General features: G+C 44.3%; 1 protein-coding gene across 17 annotated transcripts in view; it reads right to left on the bottom strand.

Annotated features, from left to right (window-relative positions):
• LOC1279132 (neural-cadherin) overlaps positions 1–17,699 on the bottom strand; it is a 253,380-nt gene that overhangs the window by 222,505 nt on the left and 13,176 nt on the right. For 8 of the 17 annotated variants that reach the window (XM_061661982.1, XM_061661995.1, XM_061661997.1 and 5 more), the window contains exon 1: positions 14,373–14,604. The exons of 8 other annotated variants lie outside the window; for them this stretch is intronic. The gene's annotated coding sequence lies outside the window, so the exon portion shown is untranslated. Of the gene's footprint in view, positions 1–14,372; positions 14,605–17,699 lie in introns of those variants that run through there. One more of the 17 variants, XM_061661985.1, reaches the window with a different exon arrangement.

Genomic DNA, 17,699 nt, shown 5'->3' with positions numbered 1-17,699 from the left:
ACATGGACGCACACCCAAAGCGCAAGCGAACGGATGTATTTGTCCCGTTTTGATATTGCCACAATGCACCGACACCGACAGTTTCCGAACCTTCATAGGGGGCGCTGTGATGTCAAAGCAGCGAGATGAAAACGTTCCTTCTTCCCAAATGAGTCACCACCGCTCGGGGAAAATATGACGGTATGACTTTTCGTCCTATCTCAGCACGCGACATTTATCCTTTTTCGTCCCCTCGACAGATGCTACCAAACTCACACCACCAAATAGGCTTTGCACTGTTCACAGTCCGCGTACGGTTGAATTTTTTCGTGCACCGCACCGAGGCTCTTCAGCTGGAAATTGTTTCATAATTTACCTGCTAACGCCAGACTTTGAACTTTTCAAGTGGTTTTTCAAGCGAACCCTGGCTCTTCCTCCCGGGAGGGTTTTCATTGCGTTTTCCACCTTGGGCGAAATTATTTCGGGCGCATTAAAACCACTTGTAAAGTGTCCCAACCGTGAGGCGAGAATCTCCAAGCAGCGTGTGTACCAGTTTTTGATAATCGCAGTCGAAATAATCATGGCGCTACCATTTCTGCCTGTCTAATCGTATCAAGCAAAAAATTGTTTTTTGGATTAATTATGCATCTCACAGACGAAAAAAAAACACATAAACCGTTCATGCTAAACGCAAAGCGTTCGGTTCCACATGAGCCCAGTACAATATAGAATCGATTATCAAACGCACATGAGCTTCCAGGAAAATTCGTTGGCGGTAGTAGCAATTCCCCCATTATAGCATATCTTCATCCCTGTTGTGTGCGCTTTATGCAAACGCGTTCCCGTGCGATAATTAGCTCGCGATTGTGTTTCGCCCGGTAACCGCGCGAGCGTTAAACGATGATGGTCCATTGATTAACTCCCAGCGGGAGTCCACCATTCTTCTAGGTGGACAGACCATCGTAAAACACCGCTTGCCCCTCATTTCACCGCAACACCAGCGGACGGTCGCCCTTTGTTGGTGGTGTGCACCATAAATGTCCTAAACAAAACATCCAATTTCTCTATGTTTTACAGCACCATAAAATCAGACACGATTATCTCACACCATTATACACAATAGGACGGCGATGTTGTTGGCGGAGGCGATCGCAACCACGCGTGTGGTAGGGTAAGCAAGCCTTTCTGTGTAGTCTCAAAGCACGATTTCCAGTATCGAACCAGCGCTTCTAATTTGTTTTTCCACGAAGCCACCGGCCACAGGGTGTTGATGAGCCCATCAATGTTCTAATATCGTTTGCATTCATCACTTCTCGGGTGAGGTTTATCTTCTTCTACTTTCAGCCCACCATACGGACCCCGAATGGGTCTCTCTCTCCCGATCGCTGGGAAAGGAATGAAAATTGATGATGTATTTCGTCAATAGCTACGTACAAAGAACAACAAAACAAAAACGCAACGACCCAACTATTTCCGAGTTTGTTACGGTCCTAGAACCTAGACCACAGACTCCGGGGATCGGCCTTTGTGCTGGGATTGTAATCTTTCTATGCTCTACCTTTTTTTTCTTTCTTCTGTCCTAAACCACATACCCTTTTATCACTTACCACCAAACGACGCAATGGTAAGCAGCCGGACATAATAAACTGCCGTCTTCAGGGGTGAAGCGGCTCCAGTTCGGGGAAGGTAAACTGAATCCATGTCATCGACACTGTATCTTAAACTTGACATGTTTTGGATCAACAAAACTAGATCTCTGACAGACAGTTGTCAGCTTGCAAGTTGCTACTGATTAATGGGTGTTGAAAGGAGCGTACCTACAAATCGTTGCGTTGAAAAACGCTTGCATCAGGGGAAGGATATTAGATACTTTTTATTCTGGCGAAAGAAAAGGAGGAAGCAAACAAATACAAATAAAATATCTTCTCTATACGTAGCATTATATCGATAGAATGCTTCTTTTTGTTTTGAATTCATAACATCAAACCGTCAAAATCGAACTGTAATTTTGCAGGTTTGATTTAAGCTGAATGAACCATTTATGAACTCTTTCAATCATAATGTTTTTTTTTTCAATTTTCTAATTCCTGATAATTTCCGATGAACTTCCTTTGATCCTCAAGAGCTATCAACGAATGCACAATTTTGTAATGATAGATAGACCCCAAAACGCAGAATTTTGCTGCATCAAAGGAATCCTATCATTATATGTGCCTGGATTGTGTGAATTCTGGAAGTTCCATAAGCATTGCCCGATGAACTCATAACATAAATCAATATGCTATCGTTTATTTCACATCATCAAATTGATATTTTTGCTACTGCATCATTATACACAAACACACACACATACAAACAGAGTTTGTTAGCCACGATTTCAATATCCAGTATAAAAAACCCGACTAAATTGGCAGCTCAAAATTCTGTTGAATGATTCATCTCGTGGTTGATTATAAAGCTACTTTCGACATGAGGCTTGATGAAATGGATGTTGGGCCCAGCTTGATTATATATCGCTTTTGAAAAACAGCAGAAACCAGCGACCTTTAGCAGATAATTGCTTCCAATAAAACACGATACCATTTTTCACACTCTTAAGAAGGGCCTTACTTAACACCTTTCCATTCTAAGGACCACCCCTAAAAATTAAATAAAAAACAAAAGGGCTAGTAAGCAATATTTCAACACTTCATTCGCAACGTTATCCCTATCATTAAAGTTTTTTTTTTGCAGCACGCTACAATGCTCCATGTCTCATTCGCTGCCGCTTGAAGCGAACGCTGCAATCATAACAGTTGCCCGGCAAAATCTTGCTCACGCAAAGGCGCTTCCTTTGCACTGGTGCACCTAAGAAGCTTCCCTTTTTTCACCAGAATTCAATTATCGACTACAAAAACACACTTCAAGCACAATATCCCGAGGTATAGCCCGCAGTAAGCCGCGCTAGCGTGGCGCTTGTGCCAAACAAGGTACGCTACATACAACCTTTGCCAGTTGCATAGAATTGGATAAGCGAAAGAAATAACAAAAACTCAATCAATCCCAACGGAACGATTGGCTGGCTTCCGATCGATGATTCCCGGCACGCCCGGCTCTCGCTCGGTGCCATTATGATGTACTGCAAGCATTTGCTTCATTTTAAAATAGCATTTTGTTTGCCTGTGATCCATCGAATCGTATCGAATGTTGGTTGCTACGGCAGGATAAGCGCTTCGTTTGGTGGCTGGAGATACAAACAGCATCACCCCAAGGGTCGTTCACGACGCACGGAACAACATCATTGGTGACGTTTGTGTGGCGTCATATTGGAATGTAATATAATCTTTTGAACGTCCATTTTGCTTTCGGCCAAACGGAACGCTTAGTGTCCAGGAGATGATGAATCGGAAGTGATAAAAGTTCAAAGAATTTAAGCATCGTCCGTGAACATGCAATTGACCATGACGCTTCCTAAGGACGATGATTATTAACCACTCGAACATACTCTGTTCTAACCGTTTGTGAGGAGAAGTAACCTGCTTTATATATGAAGTGTGCTTCCAGGAAGGGAGCCATGGTAGAAGTCGAATAAAGCGTCGATTGCAGCGTTGGGGTGAGATACTTAAGCTCTTGTTCCAATAAAGTCGAGTAGTTCATAACACTTCATAGACATACGACACAACACAGCAAAAGAATAACTCCAATCAAACCGGGAACGTCGGTCCGTAAGGCTAGAAAATCCATCTCCACTCCAATCTAGAAAAGAACGCTCTCCTATAAAACACAATTAACCGTAAAGCGACCGTGAAAAGTAGTTTTTCTCCGTACCAAATATCCATCCCAGGGATCAGTTCACAGCATTTTTCAATCGAACAAAAAATAATTTAATTTGATACACTCCAACATAGATCACGCATTTCTGGAACACACGATCAAGTACTTTCGACATGTAGTCCCCGAAGACCCTCTTCTCCGTGCGACCAGTTTCAATTGGCGAACGGAAGAAGTGGAAATAAAGCACTTGAAAGGCAAAACTCAAACAGCAGTGCGTGAATCACAAGCACTAGTGTAAGGGAGATTGAAAGATTCATTCTGCCCGAATTTTGAAGCTAATGATGGCATGCCCAATGACGAGGCTTGTTTTTTAGATTTTTTTTTTTCTGTAAAAATCGAAAACATGCGAAACGGTTTCAGATGCTACGATTCCAACACAAAGAGCAACACAAAACTAAGCAACAAACAGACAGCTAATCCGCACACCTAAATACGATGGCGACGACGTTTGTCCACGCAGCCTTCAGTGTTCGGTTATGCCAAATTCTATGTCTTTTCTCGTTAGCAGCAGGACGGGATGGAACGGTTCAGATTTGGAATCAAAAATGAACAAGAAACGGAGGATGGTACTCGGATTATGCGTCATGGTCCAGCGCCTTGCCAAGCGTACATAGTTCGTAGCGTGAACATGAATTCAACGCGCTCCAACAATTGAGCATCAGTTGACGTACGTAGCTCTCTGCAATATGCCGGTTCTGCGTTCCAGCCCATAGCAACACTCGGACGAAAGGCACCGTAAAAGGTGGATAAGCCGAAACGTACATTTCGGCTGACACCGTGTCTCAAATATGTCTGTTCTAGTTCACGCACGATTGGTTATTTTTCGTTCAGATGTTCCAAACGCACCGGAGAACCAAAGATACCGTCCGGCAGCTTTTACTGCTGATGTTGCACGGCGCCCGTATGGGCAGGATGGTACATACCTTCGCCAATATTTGACGTTTAATCCCCAACGCCACAACGCTACACCACGGAGCCCCGTTACAAGCACAGTAAAAACTATCTTCCACACTTTTTTTTGTTTCTTTGGCCTCTTTGTACCAAATCGAACCGACCCCCATCTGCTGATGATTGGATTGGGGCGGTGGTATGCGGCGGGAAGATGACCACGAACTACAGTTTCAGCAGCATCACGAATGGATGTCAATCATCTCCCAGTCCTAGCGCGCCCGTGCACAAGAAGGTAACAGCGGGAGAATTGTCGGAAACCGAGAAAACGACGAGGCACGATTAAGCAATTTTTGTACCGAACCGTGAAAGTAATAACACAGGCAGGAATGGGGGATAGACCCACACCGCCAGCCCATTGCCAACACCGCTGGGACACACCCGCCGTGAGGAGTATGAGGGTCAAACAGGCAGAAAACGGAACGAGATAGAAAGAAGACGACCCGCGAAGTTTATGTACGGCGTGGGAAAACGTGACTGAGAACTCCACGGACGCGACCGTTTATCTTAGGGCACACGCATCGGACACGTTGAGGTGCTCGTTGCCTCGATCCACCCACAGTGTTGTCGTTTCAGCGTACGAAAACACCACGCTTAAAACGCATCATCGGCGATTCCGCTACAGGATTGAAAGAATGTATGAAAAAGGTAGGCTTTGGGAAATGATAATGTCACGAAAACCCGGCCATACTGATTGAGATGCTTCGTTCGGCACAATTATAGTGATCACGCGTGCGCCAATAACGCACGATACAACATCAGGAAAAATATTCGAATTCCCCCAGATGAAGAGCAATCCTCTTATCCTCACACTATCATGAATCTTAAACCTAAACAAAACACAGACTCTCCATTTGAATTGCGCCACAGAAGAAATACTAAGCAATTCGCACATAAAACTATCAACCGGTTCGTTTAACAGACCACCACAAACCGACCAGATCGACCTAAGACCTCGTGCGACGCATTCTCGCATAAATCGTTCCATCTTCAAGAGGGGTCGTAAAAAAAATCCGCTCGCACACCTCCAATTCCAACTACAGCTCGCAAAACTATGCTCCAGACATTCAAAACAAACCTCGTCGTAGTCTTCGTAGCAGCCTAGCCACCAAGTACTTCGCTCGTAAATATCCCGCCGTTGCCAACAGTAGAAAAAAAATTCCCTGCTCCATAGAAGACTCTGTACGGAGGAGTTCTAGCAGGTCACAGCCACGCTACGGTTCACTCGGTGGAGAACGCGAGCGATTGGTGAGACAACTAATTTACTATCCACAACGGAACACACCCGTACCGCGAGAACGCAAAACTTTAGCCAGCCCAACTATCCCCATAGCAGCAGTGTTGAGGATAAGCAACAACAACGGCAACAAAATCAACCAGTGCACACGAAATACAACTCCAAATGAAGACAAACGAGAACTCGATGGCTTGGGAAAGTGGTATCAGTCATTCTGGATCCGTGGAGACGACTACGGAATCAGGCAACGGGGTGTCGGGCCGTGGGAATGTAAGTGTGCCTGCCTGTGCAGTGTGCGTTCTCAAAAAAAGGGATGCTGTTAAATTTTATGACTGCTCTGCTACTGATTTTTCCCTTTGTTTGGTACCTTTCATTAGGAAGGGGAAAGAAATGGCTGAAAAGCGATTGCTTGGAGCCCGAACTTTTTCCTATTTTGTACGCTGCTTAGCAACGGAAGAAGGGCCGTTGATCGTAAAGTTGTACTAGAAACTTATTCGATATAATGTCACTTCATTAGTGGCTTCCTTATCGTGTATTGGACAAGGTGAGCGATAGCTGGTACGGAAGTTAGGCGACAGAGCATGCTACGCACACACTGGGTGGGAAACGTTAGCTTCTATTGACTGCACTTGTTAACAAGCGACAAGCTATTTATGGTCTGCTTGGGACAACCTACACGTTTGCTGGCACGCACTGCGTTCTAGAGCTTACATACCTTTCGGCTTACCGCTCTCTACTGCTGAAAAAAAACAACGATTCGTCCTATCACGATCACAATAAAGACTTTTCCAGTGCCGCTACACGTCACCGTCACACCATCAGAGAACACAAGACGGGCACAAGATCGAAGCGGAAGAGTTAATCATCCTTCCGTGAGCTGAGCAATCTTGTTGTTTAATGTAATTTCCCTCTTCCGCTACGGTCAGTGCAGTGCGTTCCGTTAGCCTTCGCAAACATGCCGGGGGGAATGTGTCGCGAGAAAAGAGAGTAACATTCTGCAACCCGTTACAAAGTGGATGTTCATTACCTCGTTCATTGCATTCTGGTGGAGCAGAAATTCGTTCCGGGCACAAAAACCAGCTGTTGCACTGTTGCACCTTTCACCCGGAACATTGATTCCATCCACAGACTGGCACGCCGCAAGTACACCCGCAGCATAAGTCTGGCTTTGGTCAATCTGGTGGATCGTGTTTAAAACTACGCCCGAATGAAGTCGTGTAATATCACAAAAATCGTGCTGTGTTAGGGAATTCCGTGACCAACGCTTCTTGAAAGACATGAACCCCATTTTAAGCAACCTGTTCTTTTATTCCGATTCACATCACGTCCACAGTTTTGATACCAACCGTGCTTAAGTTTCTGTTCGCTACACCGCTACAATACAGCACATGCATTTCGGCTTCAATTTAGTCTTGCACTGAACATGGATATATTTATTTTTCTCATTCCTATTTTGCAATTACTTTTGCCGTTGATCGATATTAAGTTGCCAGCAAGAAGCTACAACCTGATGCATTCTTTGGTGGGATGATATTTGAATGTATCCCCACCTAGAGACAGTGCGAAATTAGTGGTCAGCTGCGGTTGATGTCGTGACCTGACAACCTGAGCGCAGACCAACCCAAGACCAGAAAAAGGCGAGGTCGCACCATTATTCTCAATCAATCGCATTACAGTGATGCTCTATGATTACCCGGCGAGCCGCTCTTGACCGTGGTAGGTTATTTGCATTCTTTCACGACCGAAAGAAAGATGTATTCCGGTACAAATTGATTGATTTTGGTAAGCTTTAGCTACCACTGCATACACATTACTAATCAACATGAGAACAGACACAATCCTGCTCCGACAACTAATGATCTCATGCACAGCAGCTTCCTGCATTCCTTCTAAATGCAATACGCTCTACAAACAACTCGAAAGCACCCGTAAGTGCGTATCAGAAACAATTTGAATAGTTGCCTCCTGCTGTATGATTGATTCGACCCATTCCAGCTCAATCGTGAGAAGTCCACTTTGGCTTCCACCCGAACGCCGACGACGTCAATAAGCGGGACGGCGTCATTGTTCACTATTGGTTTGGCATTTGTTCTTTCCGCGTACCCATTTCCCATCATGCATCGTAAAGAGGGCCGTAATTGGTGTCGCTTGGCTGTTGCAGGCAAGAACTCATCGGCTCTCGCAGGCCCGATCCCAAAAACCGACCCCTACCTCCAGCCGGTACCGTAAGAATCACGGCGCACCGAGCACGGGTACAGTAGTGTGTGGTTGAACTTTCGCTAATTGGATTAGTTTCTGCATCGCAACGAACGACTAGCGCACTGTCAACTAAGGGCAAGACGACAGCACGGTGGCAAACGATTTGCTGTCACGGGGGAGGGCACACCGACGGCTGTTGCCAGCTTCCGTCCCGCCATGCACTTTATTGCATTTCCAAGAAAGGAATATTGAATAATTGAATGCTACGCTTCGATATCAAGTTTGAGGAAAAAATCACGGACAATACTGGGAAAATTGCTAGAAAAAATTCTAAAATTAAAAGTGATTTACGAGGAAAGTGCCATTATTTACTTAGATTTTTAGCATAGATTAAATAAATCATGGAGTATATTGAGAGAAAAGTTTCACGATTTTCATGATGCTGTAAGGATTAAAACCATTCAGTGATATTATTAAAATATTATTTAAAAAATCATTCAAAGTCCCGAAAATGATAACAAGATCATATAAAACTTTAAATGACTATATAATAAACAAAAATAGTTTTGTTTGTTCATTGATAGATAACTAGGTAATCAAAGTTCAAAAAGTCGTTTCTGTCATAAATTAGTAAAAAATGGCCATTATGTTTCATGTTTCATGAAATATTTCCTTGCAAAAGTACGCCATTCCCAGAATATGTTACTAATCTTCGAACTCCAGCTTCTAGAAAATTGATGCTTTGTTCATTTTGCAATTAAAAGCCTCCACTCTAAAAGATAAGCGATTCGAGTGTTTTTTTTTTCCTTTCATGCCCTGCTTTTCCGACCCAGCCGGAATGAAATTAAACCAAGCTGGTAGAGAAATCACCGCACCTCCTAGGAATCAGCAACAGAAATACCGCAAGGCATTTGCATAGAGCCGCAACAAAAAAAAATCTTTCCATCTTTATCCTCACCTACATGCCAACAGTTTCACAATCTCGCCTCTAGTATGGTGAAGAACCAGAAGGAACATTTCCCCAAACATGAAAGAGAATTTTCGGGACGGTCAAGTGTCTAGCCGACGAGAGTGAGGGGTGCGCGCGCGCGTACCGAATCGGGATGAGAAGCTTTGCAACGTCCCCGAACCCAACGTCGAAAGGAAAAGGTGTGTAAAACGCGTTTCCAGAAGAACGTTGCTACCAACATCAAGCAGTGCTTGCAAAAGCCACAAAGCCACCATCTCACAAACAAACCCACACCCTCCGTGTTTTGCTTTTTGACGCTTTTGCCATGAAAACACAAATGAGCACCGCCGCCGGCAACCCTCCCGCTCAATGTACAACATTCCTAGGCCGTTTTTCCTCGACAGCAGACACTAAATTTAAGGATCATAAAAATTAACATAAAATCATGAATCGTGAGAGCCACGTTTGCGCGTATTCGCAACGACCGTCGAGTTTTCCCCTCCCGTTCAGGTTCCTTCTTGTGTGAGGCGTTAGTAGCGCACCAAGCACTGCATAACATCCTCACCGCCAGCACCGCCACAAACACACGAGCAACTGGGGCCGCTAACTGGGCCAGCTAACATGCAATAGGATAATTTTGTCAATTATTACATCGCTCGCTCGATAAATGTAATCGCATGCAATCGTATGGTATTCAAGGTATTTACAAGGAATGTAAGAAAGGAGAAAAAGAGGCAGAGAGAACATGCCTATGGCACGCGCGTACGCTCCGTTACGATCGATCCCCGCGTTAAGAAGGAAGGCATTCGGTCGGCACTTTCCAGGGAACAAGCTTTTGGCTGTCATTCACGAGGATCCGATAAGCGAACGATTTACGTACGTACTAAAGCTGTCCCGCAGGTCAAGCACAGGGCGCTCTACACTCCTTCCCGGAGCGATGTTGAGTTAAATGAATAGGAGCTATAACCACTTGACGGTAGGATTTGTAGACGGTGGTGGTGTTGGTAAGAGCTTTTCAACTGTTTTCATCGCCATCGTAATAAAAATGTTAGATTATTTCACCGCGAAACAATCACGCCTCCATGTGCGGTCACACGTTTGCTCCACAACATCTATGAGCAGCTCGATACGGTTTCGAAGCTAAAACAATTCCTACGGTAACAACGCTAACCAAAAGAAAACGATGCAACAAGAGTCATTAAAAGTTTTATCACTTCGATTGGGAAGAAGCAATTAGTAATCACATTTATCCACAAATACATTAACGTTCAATTTGGAGGGTAATGTACAGACTGCCACCAAAGAGCAAAATCCGCGATGGTGGATGCATATTTAGCGAGCGTAAAATTAAACAACCCAGCACAACACAGCAGCAGCAAACTGCAGCTGCAGGACATCAAAGCGATCATTTACGAACGTTCTTTACCACCTTAAATTCGGTTTTGGGTGGCGAGAAGGATTGTGTACGGAGAGGCAAATTTGTACAATAAAAAATAACTGGCAAATTTCATTTCACTAATGGTTCGCCCGATCGTGAAAGACGTTGCTCAAATAATTGCTTGCCGTACCGTTCAGCAACAGTACACCGTGCAGCAACAGTACGTACACACACCAGCTGGAACAGCAAGCACAGGAACAGGAAACGTAGGTACGGTCGAGAGCACCGCCATATTTGTAAGCAGCGAGCTCCTTGGTTACGTACATCCGTTCGCAAACCATTGCACAGGATTGCAATTCCCTGGCTCCCTGGTACCGCTTCCTGCTCTATTGTGTAGTGGCATTTGAAAATTCAATTTCCAGTTATTAATTCTACGTTTTGTGTAACTTTTTTCCCCATTCCTTTCCACCGAGGGTGACATTCTTGTTGCTTTATCCGTCCTTTCGGGGAGGAAACTTCCGCTTTTAGCAACGCCCAGCCCAGGTACGTTTTAGTTTGAGTCTTATTTGCACATTGCACTCTCTGCCATACCACTCTTAAAATCAAACAAAATAACCAATTGTGGTCACCAGGGGCAGAGCCAAGTTTGCCTTCCAAGGATGGACATTGTTAGTTGCTTTGCTAACGTCTGCGATTATCGCCACCCATGGTCTTCTTTCGCTATACCAAGGTGGTTCAGGTGTCAGGAATAAAATTCCAACGAGCGACGCGCTGCACGTAGCAAACGTCATGCTGTTACCTCTCGCACAGCTTGAAAACGGTAAGAGGACGTAAAGGTACCAGCAAGGTTAGAGAAAACTGTAAGACAAGTATCTTTTTGCTCCGGCAAAAAGTAATTAAATGCCGTGGCGCCTCACTCGACTCGAGACCAACACCGGAAACTGCGCACTATGTGGCACACGCCACAGGCATCATCTTGAGAGCGGCGCATTTAAACAGGATGAGACAAGCTCAAGTAAAACGCATCAGCGATTTAGTATAGCTAACCTTGAGGCGGGTTTTCCATATCATTCAGGTTTGGTTGGTGTTGAAGCTTGTTAGGTTTAAAGTAAAATTGCCTACCGTTTTGACGTGTACGCCTTTTCACGGATAATACGGTTCAATTTTGATCATATTTCTCTACCACTATTTGAAATTCAGATTTTTATCATACCAATCAAAAGGGCTGCATCTCTTCGCTAACACGCAGCGGTATAATCGAACAGACCAAATTTTATTTATTTAGTTTTAAATATGACGGCTTTTTACTAGCCGTATTGTTAACACTTTTTGTGCTAACGATTTATATCTTTCTCAACAATAAAACACACCATATAAGGAAGAAAATTTTACTGTCAACATTTGATTGTATCACAAATGTAGAGAGCCTGTTTAAGCATATATTTGCGATAATTAATATAACTAAAACATATTTGTAACATTTTGCTTGTCTATTTTACTAATATTACTCTTTGCCAGTAGTTTTCCTATTATGTTAGGACATTTCAATGGTGTCGTGCTAAAAACGCAACAAAAAGCACAACCAGTTGCAATGGTGAATACCGTAGCTATGTGGAGAAAATTTATTGCAAGTATAAAAGTATCCATTCACGCGCTCATAACGGAAACAGAAGCACAATCCATTTCCAAGAATTTTTGACCAAGCTTGCACCGTTTTCCTCGATGCAACGCATTAAAAATGGAGAACACACCGCGCCGCTTGAATTCTTCATCCTCCACTTAAAGCTACATTATGCAGCCAGCAATAAAAAAAACTTCATGTGTGCAAAATGTACAAACAAATGTGAATGTGCTCTGAACACATATACACCCCAGAGAGATCGCCCGTGTACCTATTGTGTGATTTATGTGATTTGGGAACTGCACACGGAATTTCGCGTTTCCCACCAGGGAAGAAAAACGGCCGTTTTTTCCTGCTCTACTATCGGCACGGCACAATGCAACGAAAAAGCAAACAAAAAGTGAACTCCCGCTCTCCCGTTGAGATAACTCGGCCCCTTTGGGAAAATGTTGTAGTAGCGAAATTATCTGGCAAACAAGCCAAAAAGAGAGATAGAGAGAGAAAGAGAAAATGCAGTTCCACTCTCGATGTTCTGAATAATGTACAAATTTCCTTCATTTTTCCAACGGTGATGTGCATGTGCTGCTGATGATGCTGCTGCTTTTACTCAACCGTTTCAATCGGACATCATTACTGCTTCTACACCAACGCCTACACACACTGTCGAAGAGGATATAGCCTGACTCCGAGTCTCAAAACTCATTATAACGTTATCCTGAGCGACACATACACATTCATGATGTGCTCCACCGTCGCAGGACCGCACGAAATGCAGTTTTTGTATGTGTTCAGTAGGCAAAAGAGTGCAAAAACCATTCCGAGACCATTCACTGTAGATGGAGAACACATTGCTCGGGGAGGCTTTTAAAAGGAGTTCGCGTGGCCAAACCACCAACGAAGGGAGTTTTGTGGCGGAGGGTTTCCAACACTTTATTCTATTCCTACCATTTTTCGCAATCGCAAACTCTCTTTCTCTCTGTGTCCCTTCGCTCAGTCCCTCACACACATACATGCTTAACCATCAGGATAACAGCTCTCTTAGGTAAACCCACACAAACACTTACACTCATGCTCGTCATCACTACCCATTTTACATCCCCGATGGTGTCTCCACCGCACCGGACCTGCTCGCGCGTAGTAGTATTTCCCGCTTTCTAGCGCTTTCCGCGCCGCTACTAGGAGCGGTGCCCACGTACGCTCTCCGGCAGCTCACTCCGGGCTCGCTATATCGGAATTTTCAGTACACGAGAACTCGGGACAGCTGCCATGCGCCGCCATATTTGTTTTCTCTCGCCAAAAAAGTGTATGCTCGGCAGGAGCAGGTTCAGACGGCGTTATAAGGATAACGCTATTTTCCCAAACCACACATACGCGAGCAAACCCATTTCCACGCACGCCGCATCTCCCACTCCCTTCATCGCACTATCTGCTTGCTTCGCTCCGAACCGTTTTGTAATTGTTCATTGCGTTGCATGAAATGTTGTAATTTACATGATTTTTGTGATTTTTGCTAAAATTAAACACTCCTGCACACACAAACACACGCAAACCAAATTTACACATCCAACTTTTCCCTCTGTCACTCTCTCTCTTTCTCTCACTGTCGCTCTCCTTTTCCCGACCAAGCTGTCAGGTGAAAAGTCCATTCATGCTCGCAGGCTACACGCGCATCACGCAGATGGAATCGGAAATGAGGACACAGGCTGCGCCCATTTTTCCGGGCGGTGGTGTGTAGCAGCGCTACGACCGACGATGGAATGACGCAAAATTAATGTGGTCGAGCTGCTTGTGCGAGCGGTAACATCCATCTTCTAGCCACTGTAAACTACACTTGCTTGCTTACCTTTGTAGTAAACGTTTTCGGTAGATGAAAATTGCTCATTTCAGCATCCTGAGCAGGAGATGATTTTATTCCATTAATGGCCGATAGATAGCTTCAAGCAATGACTGCAGAAACAGGTGCCTTTTTTCTTGCAATTGTAATTGCACGTGTTTTTCTCCATTCACTTAGTATACCAAAAACAACATTCACTCTGCAACTTAAGCTTTCGCCTATCATATAGCCACGGAACTGTTATCCTTCTATTCGGCAAGCGAAAAGGAAATTCGCAAATCAGAAAGCACAACCACGCCGACACACCACTGTGCACGCTTGCTCTCGTTCCCTCTATTCCCGGGAGCTCCAGTGAAGAATTTTCTCCTATTTGCCTTTTTTACACGCAAACATCATAACCATATCACAACTAACCGTGCGTTTGTAGAGCTTTTAAGCACTAGGAAAAATCACACAATTCAACCACACAAAAAGTAGCCACCTCTGCAATCCACCCTTAGAGAGAAGGGAGCGACTTGTATTTTTTTCACTAATCTTTTCCCTGCTACAACACTAATCGATGGCACACTCGGGGTGGCACAACTTTCTCCAGACGACTTCTGCACAACTTCACCACAAACTGAGGATGGCCAGAGCCGAAAGAGCTCTTGGAAAATCTTGCACCGAAATACAGCTCACAAGTACACACACACACACGTTCACACAAAACGGCCGCTGAGAGCATTGGCTCTCTAACGTTCTATCTCTTTTCGATCGTTACAATACGAACGAAAAGGAAAATCCTAACCTCTCTGGAAAATGCTGTGGTTGGTAGTGGTGGTCCACGGATTTTTCCCAGTTCCAAGAGAGAGAGACTGAGCTGTTGGCAAAATGGTTCTGACGGTAAAATCAATAAAATTTACCACCACCCTTCCACGCACGAACGCACGCGCCGCGTACGGTGCGCTTACGGGAAGAACGGCCGTCTCGTCCTTGCTTTCTCGCTTCAGAACACACAGTGCAATTAAGGGGTCTCTTTCTCATGCTCTCTCTTCCTCTCTCTCTCACTCTATGTTTCTACCTCTCCCTGTTTGGGTTGTGGAAATTCGTCCTGTCGATGGTGTGTGCATAGAACTTGTTCTCTCTTCGTTCGGAAGTATCGGAAAAGTGCTAGCTTGCGTGCGGTTGTGTTGGTGTTGGGCTGTTAGGATGAGAGCAAGTTTTACTTACACCAGCTACCACACCAACGCACACACGCGTAGAATTCAGCACCAAGTCATGGCGCGGAGCAGAGTCGAATTTGTGTATGTGTTTGTACTGTTTTGTATTTGTGTTTGCGATTGTGTTAAATGTAGATACAATAGTTGCAGACTTTTTTGCAACAAATCATTTTGTACCCAACGTCTAAGATACTAAGATTGTTACATTGTTTTTTTATATATTATAAACTATTGAAAAAATAATTACAATTATATTTTCAGCTATGTAGGTGCATCTCCGCACAATTCGTTTCTTTCTGCCATACAACCAGAAAAAAATACAATCCCGGCTACTTTTGTAATGTAGCACAAGCTAGTGTTGATACGATAGTAGATTTTACCATTTTTGCAACAACAAAAAAAAGTGAATTTCAGCGCAAAAAATAACCCTCTCACTCCTTCTTTCTTTCGCTCTCTCACTCTCATTCCGCAAGAAAGCGATTCGTGTAACACCATCCACCGCCATCCTTGAAAAGAAAACTCCACTTAGGAAAATTTGTAAACATACTCGACACACACACACGCATACTAATACAAACACGGAAGTGTTCCGGACAGGGTCGGAAAAGCGTTCAAAAAAAGTGCGTCCATCGCTGTGTGCGCTACTCTCCTCCCCCTGAGCTGTTATCGCCCTTGTCCAGGAGTAGGATTGTGTGTTTAGCTGTATGCGTGTACGCTTGTGTCTGTGTGTCTGTACGATTGTTTTCGCCTAAATTTACGCCTGCCATACAGTGTAGAGTGTGCTAGCCAGTGTGCCAGTATGTGTGTGTATGCGTGTACTGGGAGGATTTGTTTGCGAATGGTTATGAAATACTCCACACTAAACCATTTCGTGAGACCCCTAAATAAGCATCCAATAGGATGGAAGGGTTGGTTCTGCTCGGGTTGTGCATTTTCAGCCCACCCACACCACCACCCATGCACCATAGCAGACAGTGACGATATACGCTACAGGGCAGCTCATAAGTCGTCCTCTGCTTCGCCTACATACCGACCACATAGCCTCCTCCTTTTGCGATTCACTCACTTTGCCATGCTCTACGTCTGCCATGCAGCAAACCCGTTTGCGTAACGAACGTGTTGATTGGGTTCTATAACCTTTCGCCCCATAGTGCCACCTCCACTCGGACGACTATCCATACATGCCGGACGGTGGCAGGTGGTGCTTTCTGCCATTACGGCTGAACGTTGCACGGTCTGCAGCTATTTCCAAACCCCTAAGCTATAGCTCCAGCCTTCCACCCCAGTGTCCTTATTAGGGTGCCATCGTTCCCTCGCCCTTAATCGCAGGACGGCACTACCAACAGAGTTGTATATATATATAGAACTTTGGTTTCGTCGTTCGTCGATAGCGCGTCGTCTATAACGAGACATCCTTTTTTCTCCACTTAGCTCCTTACTCTCACTACATCCTAACTTGGTTTGCGGTCACAAGATTCAAAAGGACGATTGGTTGTGAAGCGTATAGACTGCGCGCCCAGCCATATAAGCAGTTGTGCCCACTTCACACAAGGCACAACACACATCACTGGTAAATGATTTGACCCAGCGGTTTGATTCCTTTGCCGTCACCACTTTTTGGTGAAGGGCTGAAGAGCATTCGAACCCAAACAGACTATCGGCGTTGGTGCTATTCTGCTACATTTAGACCTACCAACGAAGACTCTTGGAAGGGGCAAAACATCAAACACGAACAAGTCAAGCGCCTCCATTTCAACTTACCAATCACATAGCAAGTTAAGTTTGGAGAGGTTCTATACGTCTAATTGGCATACTTACGAGTTGAAAGTAAAGAAAAAATGAAACAATGATTAATTAAAGTCAAAGAATATTAACAAACATTGGGATATGGTTACCAACACTAAAAAGAATGGAAAATAAAAAATAGATTGAATAGAAAATACAATAATCATTGATAAGTAAGTAAGTAATCAGTACTTCCTAAAATAATGTTATCAAACACATTTATCTTGGCTAAAGTATTTCTTGAACATGTGGAGAATTTCTAATTTGATTTTCCACCTCCCGGATGGTTCTAGTTCCTTTGTCCGCTCCCATAGCAAGCCGTCCATGTAATGTAGTTCCTCTTTCTGTTGTTTCCCCTATCCCTTTGCTTTTCCCGTTCAGCCGCTTTTGCCATAAGCGAATTCCAATCAAATCAAATTCGATTCCGATGATATTTGCCACCGTCGATCATAAAAATCCTTGCACCGTACTCGTTTATGTATTCATGGTGCGTGCCTGACACTACATCCTTCCATCTATGTGGCGGTGGTTATGGTGAGTTTACTTTCCCTTTCTGCAGTTGCCCGGTCGGTACCTCTCACTTATTATTTGATGCTCTTCGTACAAAGAAGTAACCACAATTCTTATCACACATAAAAACACACACACGGACACATTTTGACGCGATGGAACAAACACAATCCCTGTAAACGTTTCCACTTGACCAGAACGTGGTGTGCAGGCAGTACTCGTCAGCCAAACCCTTACGACATAACAC

Source organism: Anopheles gambiae, chromosome 3 (assembly GCF_943734735.2).
Source record: "Anopheles gambiae chromosome 3, idAnoGambNW_F1_1, whole genome shotgun sequence".
Classification (NCBI taxonomy): domain Eukaryota; kingdom Metazoa; phylum Arthropoda; class Insecta; order Diptera; family Culicidae; genus Anopheles; species Anopheles gambiae.
The sequence above is the reverse complement of the archived record's forward strand: the minus strand, read 5'-3'. Positions and strand labels throughout refer to the sequence as shown.